Consider the following 14,452-nt stretch of genomic DNA (forward strand, 5'->3'; position numbering starts at 1 on the left):
ATCTCTTTTAGAATTAACGACCAAGACACTTAAGAGTTGAACACTCAGAGAGTTATTATTAATTGTACATTAAATCTCTCTCTCTCAAGTGTGGCCATAACACTTGTCTAGTTGGTGATCAAAGAAAGCCGTTATTATTTCAGGTTGTTTTCTTTTGTTCTTCCAGAGAAATATCACTGAGGCCTTCTCTCTCATTCTCTGCCTTTCTCTTTCCTTTTGTTTCAATTACCGTTTGCCCAATAGAGGTGTTAACGGGGTGTAATATAACAATTAAGTTGCCTTAATTAGTCATACGATTACCGTAAGCTCTCAGTTTATCTCTCTCTCTTTCTCTCTCCCTCTTTCAATGTCTTTCTATAGGCATTAGCCTTATGAGATCACCCTCAATAAGGTGTTAAACTTTTGTAATGTAATAATTAAAGAACTTTCTCTCTCTCTCTTGCTCTTCAGGTGATTACTTTTTATAGCACTGCTAATGAGGGGTTTATATTGGTATTTTATGGGCCGTTTTTTTCTCTTTACATTGGGTGTGTTCACATGTGCGTTTTATTATTATTTTCTTCTTACATGCCTTGCATGGTATGTGTAAATCAAATACATATATATAGATACTTACGTGCTAATGATATATCTGTTGCTGTCACTTTGCCGGCGGCATTTATATGTAATGCCCTCTCGTGATTTTTTAACATTATCACATAATCGTTTGTTTTCTTTGAACATGCTGTTGTTGCAAAGGCAAACACTACCTATAATGAGAAAAAAAGAGAGACAAAAGAACCCAAGAAAAATGGGTGGATGAGAATAACGAAAAATACAAAGAAAGAAAATCAATAACAACAAATTTACAATAAAAATACAACTACAACAATAAATTTTAAATAAATAACAACATGAAAATTAATTGTAATTCTAATTGCTCATGAGATCAAGTCGGGGTAGAGTAGAAAAAACGCCCAAAAATTTTTTTTCTAGTATTAAATTTCCCAAAACAACAAAGAAAAAAAAATTGTTGTTAATTTTTGCTGACCAATATGTCTGCATTTTATTATACCGCGTGGTGTTAAATTGCCCATAGGACAGAAAAAAACCAAACAAACTGAAAACAAATCTGCTGATATCAACTTTTTATCACGTTTTTCGTACATGAATGGGGAAAACAGTAACAACCGTAATTTTATCTTCACCAAAAACCCCCTTTAAGGAAGGGGGAAAAGGGGAAGAAGGAAGGAATTTACACTAGAGGACCATATATAAAAAAAAATAATTTGCTAGAGAAAATCTACTGACCAATAAGTTAGCCATAAAAAATATTGTTTAAGGAAATTTTCTTTCAGGTATCAGAAGTCGAGAGCCCACCGGAAAAAAATCAGATGAATAATATTTTGACATATTTGCATTTAAAGTTATTGAAACGAGATTGAAAAAATGTTTAAATCTGGTTATATTAGCAATCAAAGTTGTAAAGGAGCTCCCATAAAATTTGGAAGAAAAAAGAGGCTGAGCTCAAGGACCCTTTCAATACCAAAAATACTCCTCGTAGAAATAATCAGATTAGAAAAAAAATACTGTTGCCATATTAAATATTGACATTTTTGCATTTAAAGTTATAAAGTAAAGGAATTGAATTACAGGCTAATCGATTAAAAACTGAGCTCAAACTCGGGAGCTATCCTAAAAAGTCAGCCAATATTAATAACTTTCGGTAGGAAGAGTTTCTATCCAATGAGAAGCCAAAATACCTAATTACAGGCACTTCGGCTGGAAAACCTGCCCAAGATCGGCAAAATTCCGATATTCGTTAGGTACCGTTACATAGGAGCTGCCCTAAAAAATCGGTCAATATTAATAATTTTTGGTATGAAGATTTTCTATGCAATGAGAACCCCAAATACCAAATTAGAGTCCATTCGGTTGAAATTTGAGCCCAAGATCACCAAAATACTGAAATTCGGGAGGTACGGTTAAGTGGGAGCTATCCTAAAAAATCAACCAATATTAATAATTTTTGGTATGAAGATTTGTTACCCAGTGAGAAGTGAAAATACCCAATTATAGTCACTTCGGTTGAAATTTGAGCCCAAGATACCCAAAATTCCGATATTCGGTAGGTACCGTTATATGTGAGCTACCCTACAACTTCGACCAATATTCATTATTTTTGATGGGAAGATATGTTACCCAATGCGAACCTTAAATACAAAATACAAGTCCATTCGGTTGAAAATCGAGCCCAAGATTCCCAAAATATCCAAATTTGAGAGGTACCTTTATATGGGAGCTAGCCTAAAAAATCGACCAATATTAAAAATTTTTGGTAGAAAAGTTTTCTATCCATTGAGATCCCTAAATACCAAATTACAGCCAATTCGGTTGAAAAACGAGCCCAAGATCCCCAAAATTCCGATATTCGGAAGGTACCATTATATGGGAGCCACCCTCAAAAATCGACCAATATTGATAATTTTTGGTAGGACGATTTTCTAGCCAATGCGAACCTAAAATACCATATTACATTAAATTCGATTGAAAAACGAGCCCAAGATCCCCAAAATTCCGATATTCGGGATGTAGCATTATATGGAAGCTACCCTAAAAAATCAACCAATGTTAAAAATTTTTGGTAGGAAGCTATGATATCCTATGAGAACCCAATATATCAAATTAAACTATGGAAAATTGGGGGATCCGATATATGGGGGATACCCTCACAAATTGGCTAATATTAATACTTTTTGGTATGAAGATTTGCTACGCAATGAGAAACCCAAACACCAAATTAGAGTCCATTCGGTAGAAATTTGAGACCAAGCTACCCAAAATTCCGATATTCTGCAGGTACCATTAAATGGGAGCTACTCTAAAAAATGGACCAATATTGATAATCTTTGGTAGGATGATTTCTTACTTAGTTAAAAACCCTAATGCCAAATTACAGCCAATTCGGTTGAAAAACGAACCCAAGATCACAAAAAATCGGAACTTTGGGAGGTACGTTTATATGTGACCTACCCTACAAAATCGGTCAATATTAAAAATTTTTTCTATGAAGATTTGCTACGCATTGGGAATCTTAACTACCAAATTAGAGTCTATTCGGTTGAAAACGTGACTAAAATATCGAATATTGGAAGGTTCTGATATATGGGAGCTACCCTAAAAAATCGGCCAATATTAATCATTTTTGGTATGGAGATTCGCTACTCCATAAGACAGCAGAATAACAAATTATAACCCATTATATTGAAAAACGTGACCAAAATCCCCAAAATGTCGAATATTTGGGGGTACCTTTATATGGGGATTACCCTAAAATGTGGGCCAAAATGTATCATTTTTTGTACAGAGATTCGCTATCCCATAAGACGCATAATACCCAATTACAGACTAATCGGTTGAGTAAACGTGGTGATAGCCACTAAAATATTGAAATTTTAGAGGTTCCGTTCTATCGAGGATATACCAAAACGTGGGCCGATATATACCATTTTCAATTTCAAACATCCTAATGGTGCTAGCAATGTTTGTGCCTAATTTCAAAGCTCTATCTTCAATATTGTGAGCTCTATTGTGATTTCCAAAAAATGGCGCCCAACATGAAGTAATATTAAATAATTATTTTCTTGACAAAATTAAATGGGAGAACATTTTCCCGTTTTTTTGCTATTTAATTTTTGCACAACTGCTGAAATATATATATATATATATATATATGTTTGTATGTGTCTTCGCATATGTACTTAACGTCTGCCCTGATTTGGCCCAAGCCATATTAACGCTATTCTGACCACACACATGTCATTATTATTACCGTTCCGTACGTCTTTTTTTCTTCTACACACTTTTCTCCATTTCTATACCGCAACTGAGGAGAATGTGTTTCATATTTTTTTTTCTCTTCTTCTTCCTATTTTTGCCTGACCACAACCGTATTTGTTGTTGTCTGTGACGCAGAAATAACAACAACAAAAATATTGAAAACAAAATCTTGAGCAATGTCTTGTCAAGATTACATGAACAAGGAGGTGGTTCGTTCAGCTGAGGGGTGGCTGGCTGGTTAATGGTGTTGTAGGTTCGGCTGGGGTGTTTAAAAAATATTATTAGACAAACTGTCTGAGGCAAGGATTAAAATGAGAGAAAAAAAAAAACTTGGGTTTGCATAAAATTAGGTGGCCTGCTTGCTGTGGTGGTTTTTGTGGCGTGGCATTTTTTTTTTTTCTTATTTGTCCCCATGCGGTAATGGGGAGATGGGGGCTTGGCCCATACGGGTTTTGGATTACCTCTCGACGCCGTCGTCATTCAAGCAAACATCAAACAAGTATGAACAGGAAATCTACTGTTGTCGGATGAGTGATGAATCTCAAAATTCATAGCAATCGGAAGAAATGTCATTTGTTGTTGTGGGTGTAGGGAAGGGAAACACTTGAGGGAAAAATGTGATCAAAGGGATTTTTGGTAAAAAAAATTGTTTACTTTTAAAAATATTTTCTTCCACGAAGTCATTGATTGCATTATATTTTTCAAATTCTTTAGTTGCGCATATTTTCGTTTTATTTTCCGTTGGGCGCCATTTTTTTTGAATTCACGATACAGCTCGTAATATTTAACCTAGAGCTTTGAAATTTTCCATAAACATTGCAGGCACCTTTAAGATGTTTGGAATTAAAAATGGTATATATCAGTCCAGGTTTTGGTATAGCCTCCATATAATGGAACATTGCCAATTTTCGGAATTATGGCGATTTTAGTTAAATTTTTCAACCAAATTGGCTGTAATTGGGTATCTTGGTTACTTATTGGCTGGCGAATCCCTCTACCAAAAATTAGCAATTTTGGTCAACATTTTAGGGCAGTTCATATATAACGGTACCTCCGGAATTTCGATATTTTGGGGATCTTGGGCTTGATTTTTTAGCGAATGGGTTCTAATTTGGTATTTGGGGTTCTTCTTGGGTAGGGAATTTTTCTGCCAAAAATTAGTAATTTTGGTTCACATTTAAGGGTAACTCCCATATAACGATACCCTAAAATTTCCGATATTTTGAGGATCTTGAGCTCGATTTTCAAACAAATTAACTGCAATTGGGTATTTTAAGTTTTTATTGGGTAGCAAATCTGTATACCAAAAACGATCAATAAAGGTCCACTCTTTCGGATAGCCCCCACATAACGGTACCTCCCGAATTTCGGTATTTTGGTGTATCTTGGACTTGATTTTCAACCGAATGGGCTATAATTTGATATTTGGGGTTTTTATCGGGTAGCAAATCTTCCCACCAAAAATTATCAATTTTGGTCAACTTTTTAGGGTAGTCCCCATATAACCGAACTCTCCAAATTTCGCGATTTTAAATCAAATTGGCTGTAATTTGGTATTTTGGATTTTCATTTGAATTTTATCGTCTAATTTTTTAATAATTTGTATTTCAAACTTTCCATCCCCGTCCCCTATCCAAGAGCCCATGGCTCTTCTCTGTGTAAATTCCAACTTCCCAACCCTGGCTTGATCATTTGTCATATTATCTTAATTGAATATAACTGCACGTGTTATTTACTAATACTCTTCTCCCTGTTTTTTCTCTCTCTCTCCCACTCTCTTATTAATCTCTTATTATTAATACACAGTACAGAGCATTGCTACTTACCATCATAAAAAAAATAATCCTGGCATAGAGTGTAAACTGTGGTAACCTGGAAACAGACAGATAGAAAAAAACAAAAACAATAAAAATTAAATGAATACAAATTACATATTATTAACAATAAACTGAGTATTTATGGCCAATAATAAATGGCCATAAATGTTTGGGAGAATAAAAAATAATAGCAAACAAAAAGCAAACATATATGAATTGGTAATTCAAATAATAAAGCCAGAGTATCTCACGGATACAAACACAAAATAAACACACCATATTGGTATATATAATTGTGTGTATATATTTTTAATACATATTTTTTTACAATCAACAATTTTGATTTGAATTATTAGAATCATGACAAAAAAATTCAAAAAAAAATATTTGAAATAATTAAAATCTCCATTTTTAGAAAAAAAAACAAATCGTGAGTTTCGAATTCAAAATAAACAAAACTATAAATTTTAATAATATTTTTTTTTTAAATAATAAATTCAAATTCAATAAATAATTATTATTATTTGTTATTAATAGTTATAAATATGGCCATAAAAGTAAAATTAAATGCCTTTCCATGTTAGGCCAAGGGGTGGTCAAGCGGCCAAAATCACTTCAAACAAAACCATTGACCACAATTTTAGTTTTTTTTTTAATAGCCATACGTGATTTGAATAATTTTGCTATTTTCTGTTCTTTGGTATTAATTAAATATCATTTTTCATTCACACATTAATAATATTTATTAAAACTATCAACAACAATTACAGAGCCCCCCTGGCTGTAAATGCAGTTGTGTTAAAAATTCTAGCACATAACTACAAAAATTAATTTGCATAGTGAATGGAAATAAATAGCTCAATGATTTATTACGATAATTATTTTGAAATTTTTTCTATGGAATTTTTTGTTTTTAGTACATCAGCTGTCATCTATCGGAATGATGACATCCGAGAGAGACATTGACATTGTTTTAAAAAAAAAATTATTATTCAAAACTAGTTTTTTAGTTAGAATTCTTTTCAATAAATCATAAAATATAAATGGGATTTTTTTGCGCAAAATTGTGGATGTAGAAAATATTAAAATACTGAAGTAATATTTTCGATAACCAGTATTTTTGGTAAAGAAAAAAAGTAGCAAAATCTCTCGATAACGTAATTTATATAAAGAAAATCAATCGCCAATTACTATTATATAAAGAAAACTAATCGATAATTGATTTTCAATAAAGAGAATTGATCGATAATTAATTTTTTGATATAAAAACTATCGATAACACACTTTCTAACAAGAAATCATAACGATAATTATAGTTGCCCATAAGGACAAGTTATCGATAATAAGATTTTTCTGAAGAAAACATGTCGATAAAAAATATTCGTTAAAACAACTAATCGATAATTCATTTTTTGATATAATAGCTATCGATAACATACTTTCTATCAAGAAATCATACCGATAATTATAGTTGTCCATAGGGATAAGTTATCGATAACAATATTTTTTCTGAAGAAAACATGTCGATAACAAATTTTCGTTAAAGAAATTAATCGATAATTAGTTTTCTATAAAGAAACTTAATTAGTTTCCTATAAAGAAAACAAATCGATTAGTTTACTGTAGAAAAATCTTACCGATTCATACTTGTCTATAAAGACAAATTATCGATAACTAGCTTTCTATACTAGAAACATTCCAATAAAACATTTTCTATAAAAAGAACTTATCGATAGTTGGTTTTCTATAAAGAAAACTAATCTATAACTGCTTCTCTATAAAGAAAATTCATCGATTCATTGATTTCCTGGAGAGAATATCTATCGATAATGCCGTTTCAATAAAAAAAATCGTATCGATAATTAGTTCACCATAAACAAAAAGCATCGATAACACATTTCCTGACTAACGATTTTGCCGTTTCTATCAAGAAATCGTATTGATAATTAGTTTACCATCAAGAAAGTACATCGATAACTAGCATTTTATAAAGAAACATTTTCGATTATTTGTTTTCTATGAAGAAAACTAATCGATAATTAGTCTTCTGTAGAGAAAAACATATCGATACTTAGTTTTCTGTGGAGAAAACTTATCGATAATAAGAAAATTTATCGATGAATAGTTTTTTGTAGTGTCAACTTATCGATAATTAGTTTTTTGTAGCGTCAACTTATCGATAATTAGTTTTCTGTAGAGAAAAAATTAACGATAATTAGTTTTCTGCAGAGAAAAACTTATCGTTAATTAGTTTTCTGTAGAGAAAATGTATTGATAATTGGTTTTCTGTGGAGAAAACTTATCGATAATAAGTTTTTTAATTAAAATTGTATCGATAATTAGTTTTCTGTGGAAAAAACATATCGATAATTAGTTTTCTGTAGAGAACATTTATCGATAATTGGTTTTCTGTGGAGAAAACTTATCGATAATAAGTTTTTTTAGTTAAAAATTTATCGATAATTAGTTTTCTGTAGGGAAAACTTATCGATAATTAGTTTTCTGTAGAGAAAACTTATCGATAATTAGTTTTCTGTATATTAAACTTATCGATAACTAGTTTTCTATAGAAAAAACTTATCGATAAATAATTTTTTGTAAAAAACGTATCGATAATTAGTTATCTGCAAAGAAAACTTATCGATATTTAGGTTTCTGTAGAGAAAACCTATCGATAATTAGTTATCTGCAAAGAGAACTTATCGATAATTAATATTCTGTAGAGAAAACTTTCCAATAATTAGTTTTCTGTAGAGAAAACTTATCGATAATTAGTTATCTGCAAAGAGAACTTATCGATAATTAATTTTCTGTAGAGAAAACGTATCGATAATAAGTTTTTTGTAAAGAAAACGTATCGATAATTATTTATCTGTAGAGAAAACGTATCGATAACTATGTTTTTGTGGAGAAAACTTATCGTTAAATAGTTTGATGTAGAGGAAACCTATCGATAATTGGTTTTTTGTTGAGAAAACTTATCGATAATTGATTTCCTGTAGAGAAAATTTTTTGATAATTACTATTTTGTAGAGAAAACGTATCGACAATTAGTTTTCTGCAGAAAAAACTAATCGATAATTAGTTGTCTGAACATAAAACCTATCGATAATTAGTTTTTTGAGCATAAAATTTATCGATAATTAGTTTGCTATGGAGAAAATTTGTCTATAATAATTTTTTGTATAGAAAATGTATCGATACTAAGTTTTCTGTAAAGAAAACTTATCGATAATTAGATTTTTGTAAAGAAAATTAATCGATATCACATTGTCTGTACAGAAAACCTTTCGACAACACGTCTACTATAAAGAAAATTTCTCGATAACACATTCTGCATAAAGAAAACCAGTCGATAATTAGTTTCCATTAAAGAACATTAATCGATAACAAGTTGTACATATTGCAAATGTATCGATAACAGATTTTTCATATTGAAATTGCATGGATAACAGCATTTATATACCACAATATTATCGAAAACCAATATTCTCTAGAAAAAAACTAATCGATAACTGAATTTCTTGAAGAAAATTTGATCGATAACTGAATTACTTGAACAAAATTGGATCGATAACAAAATTTCTATAAAGAAAAATTACCGATAACAACATTGCTATTAAAAAATCTAAACGATAACAAAAGTTCTCTAAAGAAATCTTGTCGATAACAAGGTAAAAAAAAACATCCACATATATTTTGTTTGCTTTCCAATACTCCCATTGTATTTAAAAAATTTCAAACACAATCTTGTTTCATAAATCAAATCAAGTTTTGAAAAAAGTGAAATAAAAATATTATTTATTTCAAATAACGATGATGACGCTGCTACTGCTTTGGCTGACATTCTTTAATCGATAATTTGTTTTTTTTTTATTTATTTTGTGAAACATTTGTATTGAAATAATTGCCGCCAAACCACTTCAAAACAAATCCAAAATAGCTTTGAACAACTGTGTCTACGCTGAGTCTTCTTCTTCTTCTTCATCTTCTACTTCAAAACAATTGACAGAGTTGCTATTTGAACTACAAAGCGGAGCAAGCTTTTGACACTTCAAAGAACCAGTGGTGAGTATTTATGTATGTATGAGTGTGTGTGTGTGTGTGTGAGAGTCTCTTCAACACTCCAATGAATTGCTTCCTCAAAATTGATGAAAAGAAATTGCAGACTCAATTCAAAACGCCAAATGACCTTGAATCAAATATTTGAATCAAAAACTCATTAAAATATCTGAGAGACAGACGGGCAGACAGACAGCCACTGCAATTAGTGGTCCGGTCTATAACAAATGAGTTTTAATGAGTTGGAGATGGTCATAGAAAATAACATTTTTGTCGATGTTTTTGCCGTTCAATTGCTGACAAATTCTCAAAAGCTAACAAGCCGCAAATAACAAACTACCCACAGCCTGTCAGGCAGCCAGCCTGGCCGCCAGTCATCGGAACAAAACCAGCAAACCAACTATTATTTTTCGACGACATAGTCAGGTGACATTTGTTCGGTAATTTTATCTTGAAATCTTAGACAGCAGACATCTCAATCTTCATGGGCTTCGCCTCCTTCCCTGCTTCTCCCTCCCCCCTCTTAGCCACTATCGAAGAATTTTCCTTTAACATTGTTGGCGTATTTCTATGCCACAAATTGCAGACAAAAAAAAACTCCTTGGAAAATAAATTTTGTCGCTGTGGAATTTGGCATTCCAAGACGATGTCGACGATGCCAAACCAAGTATCTAATATGCTTGTTATCGTAATGGTCGCCGGATGATGATGACGACAATGATGGTGGCGGTCCTGGTGCTGGAGGTTGGGGTGGCTATGTTAACACTTATCCACATGTCTTGGCAAAAATCTTAACTGTCTGATATCGGCACACACACTTACTCACAGATACAAAGATTTGTCTGCTGTGTGTGCGAAAAAAATATGTGGCACACTCCATTGTGCCGCAAGGAAACAGCATTGTACGAATGCGATTTCAAACCGATTCTTATCACATTTTCGTTTTTTGCCATTTTGCCAGACAAACAAAAATTTTCAAATTGTAAATTGGCAAGGTCTCAAGCAACCACCACAGCAAAAAACGTAAACGTAAAATGCAAAAGAAGAAAAATTGAAAACAGCAAATTAGTCAATATTTTTGTGAAGGAAAAAAATAAACATTGGTTCCATGGGAAAAGATTTCGATAACAACATTTTTTAACGAAGACCAATTAATCGGAACAAAATGTTTAAAAGCGAATGTTGAGATAAGGTATTTTCTATTGATTTTTTTTAAGGAAAAGTTATCGATAGTGTGTTTTTCTATTATCGATAATATATTTTTCATAATGGCAAATAATCGATAATGAATTTTTAAAAAGAAAAAAATGCCGATAATAGATTTTCTATAGAGAAAAATTATCGATAACAATTTTTTTATAGAGAAAAATTATCGATAATAAAAATTCTACACAGAAAAATTATCGATAACAAAATTTATTTAAAGAAAAAAAATTATAATAAACTGTTATAAATACAAATCATCGATAACCAGTATTCCATAGTGAAAATATATCAATAACTGGTTTTTCTCAAAGAAAATATACCGATAACACCGATAACGAAAATATATCTATTATGAAAGTATATCGACAATAGATTTTCTATAAAGAAAATAGATCGATAACAGATTTTCATCAATGAAAATATATCGATAACATATTTTTTGTAAAGAAAATAAATCGATTACAATTTTTCTATAAAGAAAATATATCGATAACAGATTTTCGTCAAAGAAAACAAACCGATAAAATAGTTTTTATAAAGAAAATGTTTCGATTACAGATTTTCCATAAGAAAATATACCGATACCTGAATTTCTATAAAGAACATGTACCGATAACTGACTTTCTATAAAGAAAATATGTCGAAAACTGATTTTCTTTAAAGAAAATATACCGATAACTGACTTTCTATATAGAAAATACATCGATAATAGATTTACTATAACGAAAATATATCGATAAAAATTTTTCTATAAAGAAAAATGATCGATAATTGATTTTCTATAAATAAAATATACCGATAACTGACTTTCTTTAAATAAAATATACCGATAACTGACTTTCTATATAGAAAATATGTCGATAACAAATTGTTTATAAACAAAAAATATCGATAATAAATTTCCTATAAATAAAATAAACCGATAACTGACTTTCTATATGGAAAATATATCGATAATAGATTTTCTATATAGAAAATATATCGATAATAATTTTTCTATAAAGAAAATATACCGATAACTGTATTTCTGTAAATAAAATATATCGATAATAGATTTTCTATAAAGAAAATATATCGATATCAGATTTTCCATAAAAAAAATATATCGATAACAATATTTTTATGAAGCAATTTTATCGGTAATGACAGTTCTACAAAGAAAATTTATCGATAATGAATGTTCTAAAAAGATAATTCGTCGATAACAAATTTTTTAGACAAAACTTATCGATGAACACTATTTAAATGAAAAAAAAAACTTATCAATAATAAACTTAATGTGCAGACAAGCTATCGATAGCAGATTTTCTATAAAAGAAAACATTTTTATGAAAACAACTTGTCAATAATTATGGTTCTAAGGAGAAACGTTATCGATAATAACATTTTTAAAGAGAGAAGTTTCTGATAAGAAATTTCAGATACAGAAACAATGATCGATAAATATATTTTCTATAGAGAAAACTTATCGATAACAACTTTTCCATAGTTTAAAACTCATTGATAACTAATTTTCCATAGAGAACACTTATCGATAACCAATTTTCCATATAGAACACTTATCGATAACAATTTTTCCATAGAGAAATCATACCGATAACTAGAGAAAACATACCGATAACTAGAGAAAACATACCGATAACTAGAGAAAACATATCGATAACTAGAGAAAACATACCGATAACTACAAAATATTTCGATTATAATTTTTTTATAAAGACAACATATCGATAACCACATTTCTATAGAGAACACTTATAGATAACCAATTAACCATATTGAAAAAATACCGATAACTATGTTTTTATAAAGAAAATTTTTCGATAACAACTTTTCCATAAAGTTACATTATCGATACAAATTGTCTATGAGGAAAATACATCGATAACAACTTTTCTTATAATAAAATGTATCGATAATAATTGTTCTTTAAATTTAAATTTATCTTTTTGTTAAAAAATGTTATCGATAATTCAATTTTGTATGAGGAAAAAATATTTCCAAAAAATTGAAATTCCTCTGACCCACTGTGCCCTACCCAAAATCCTTTAACGACCCTTTTTCAGAAATTGAGATTTATTGGATTGGTTTTTTGGGCCTGTTTTGCAAATGATAACCTCGAAAGAGCGCACACAAACACTCACACACACATATATGCTCACACACGTATTTATAGGAAGGACACAAAGCCAAATCGAATCGAAGAGCTAAATTTCAATCGCCGAAAAAAAACAGAATTGACTTAGGAGTTCTTAAGAAGGCTTATGTTCGACTTTTTAAGAGATTTTTTCTGTGATAACTTTACTATGTCCTCTACTTCTCTTCCTCACTCGCTCTCTCTCCTCCTATCTTTCGCTCTCCATGCTCGCCTCGCTTTATCATCTAAAACAATTTGACTTCAAAAACGAAGCCAAAGGGCCTGATGCCTCGTAAAGAAATAAAACTTGGATTTTTTACTTTTATAAATGTGACTGTATATATGTGTGTGTGTGTGTGTGAACACATGTGAGTATGTGTGTATATAACTAGTATTACTTATATATGTACATTTCAATCCTACTTCTATATATACATAATATGTATAGATGTTTGCAGACACCAAATGCCTTAAGGCATTTTTTAGGCATCCTTGTTTATTGCGTGGCATTCCACACACCAACACACACACTCACATGTGTGTGAGTCTGTGTTGTACAAACCTACCTACATTCCTTGGGAACTTTGTTGAGACTTTTGTTGTGTAATTTCAATGCAGGAAAACGATAACAAAAACAACAACAACACACAGAAATTGAAATAAGCAGATTTCTATAGTCACAAAAGTTCAGGCTTGTTCTTCAGCCCTGCCTCCCCTCCGCCTTTACGTCCTTCCTGGCCATGGTACGACCATGCTGAATGTTTGCCAAAAAAAAAAACTCCTCTCGAAGGATGGATGGAAGGAAGGACGGACGGAAGGAATTCATTCATTCAACCCCCTTTTTTGTTGTAGTTTGCTGTTGGCGAAATTCCCATACTTTTTTCTGCACAATCCACAACAACAGCCGAAGATTTTGAATTTGAAATGAAACACATTTTGAAATGTTTTTTTATTGAATGGTTGGTTGCTTGGTCGGATGATTATGGCTAGGCTATCGTTGTTTTTTTCTTCTGCTGCATTCCATGAGTTCTAAGCAGGGTTCATTGTCCGGTCAAGGGATCTCCTATTTCCTCTACGTCTTCGACAGAGATAACAAGAATTTACCATTAAAGGTTTTAGGACGATGTAGTTTTTTTCTTGGCTGATTATGTCATATGGTGTTATCCTTGGAAACTTTGTAACACTGCAGTATAATGACCTCATTTTGTTTTCGGGGGGCCCAACATGATTGCGTGTTTATCTGAGATTTTTGTTTTTGGTTTGTTCCAAAAATAAATGTTACAACAGCAATTACCAAATAAATGGTATCAAAACCGATTTGGAAAACTCATTTCCTTTACCATCCCAAAAAATAAAACACCCAGCTGACCTTTTGAACTTTTAGCCTAACTACCTTTGTTGTTTTTTTGTT

The 14,452-nt window shown here is 31.1% G+C and overlaps 1 long non-coding RNA gene across 1 annotated transcript; it reads right to left on the minus strand.

Moving 5' to 3' along the window:
• Positions 1-701: 701 nt before the first annotated feature.
• LOC133323354 (uncharacterized) lies at positions 702-5,785 on the minus strand. The gene is made up of 2 exons (XR_009754076.1): positions 5,642-5,785; positions 702-745 (listed from the first exon to the last, which is right to left on the minus strand). It is a non-coding gene; the product is annotated as an uncharacterized LOC133323354 (long non-coding RNA).
• Positions 5,786-14,452: the final 8,667 nt, after the last annotated feature.

This window comes from Musca vetustissima, unplaced genomic scaffold, assembly GCF_032173495.1.
Source record: "Musca vetustissima isolate MV318-11 ecotype Yass unplaced genomic scaffold, APGP_CSIRO_Mvet_v1 utg330316, whole genome shotgun sequence".
Lineage (NCBI taxonomy): Eukaryota > Metazoa > Arthropoda > Insecta > Diptera > Muscidae > Musca > Musca vetustissima.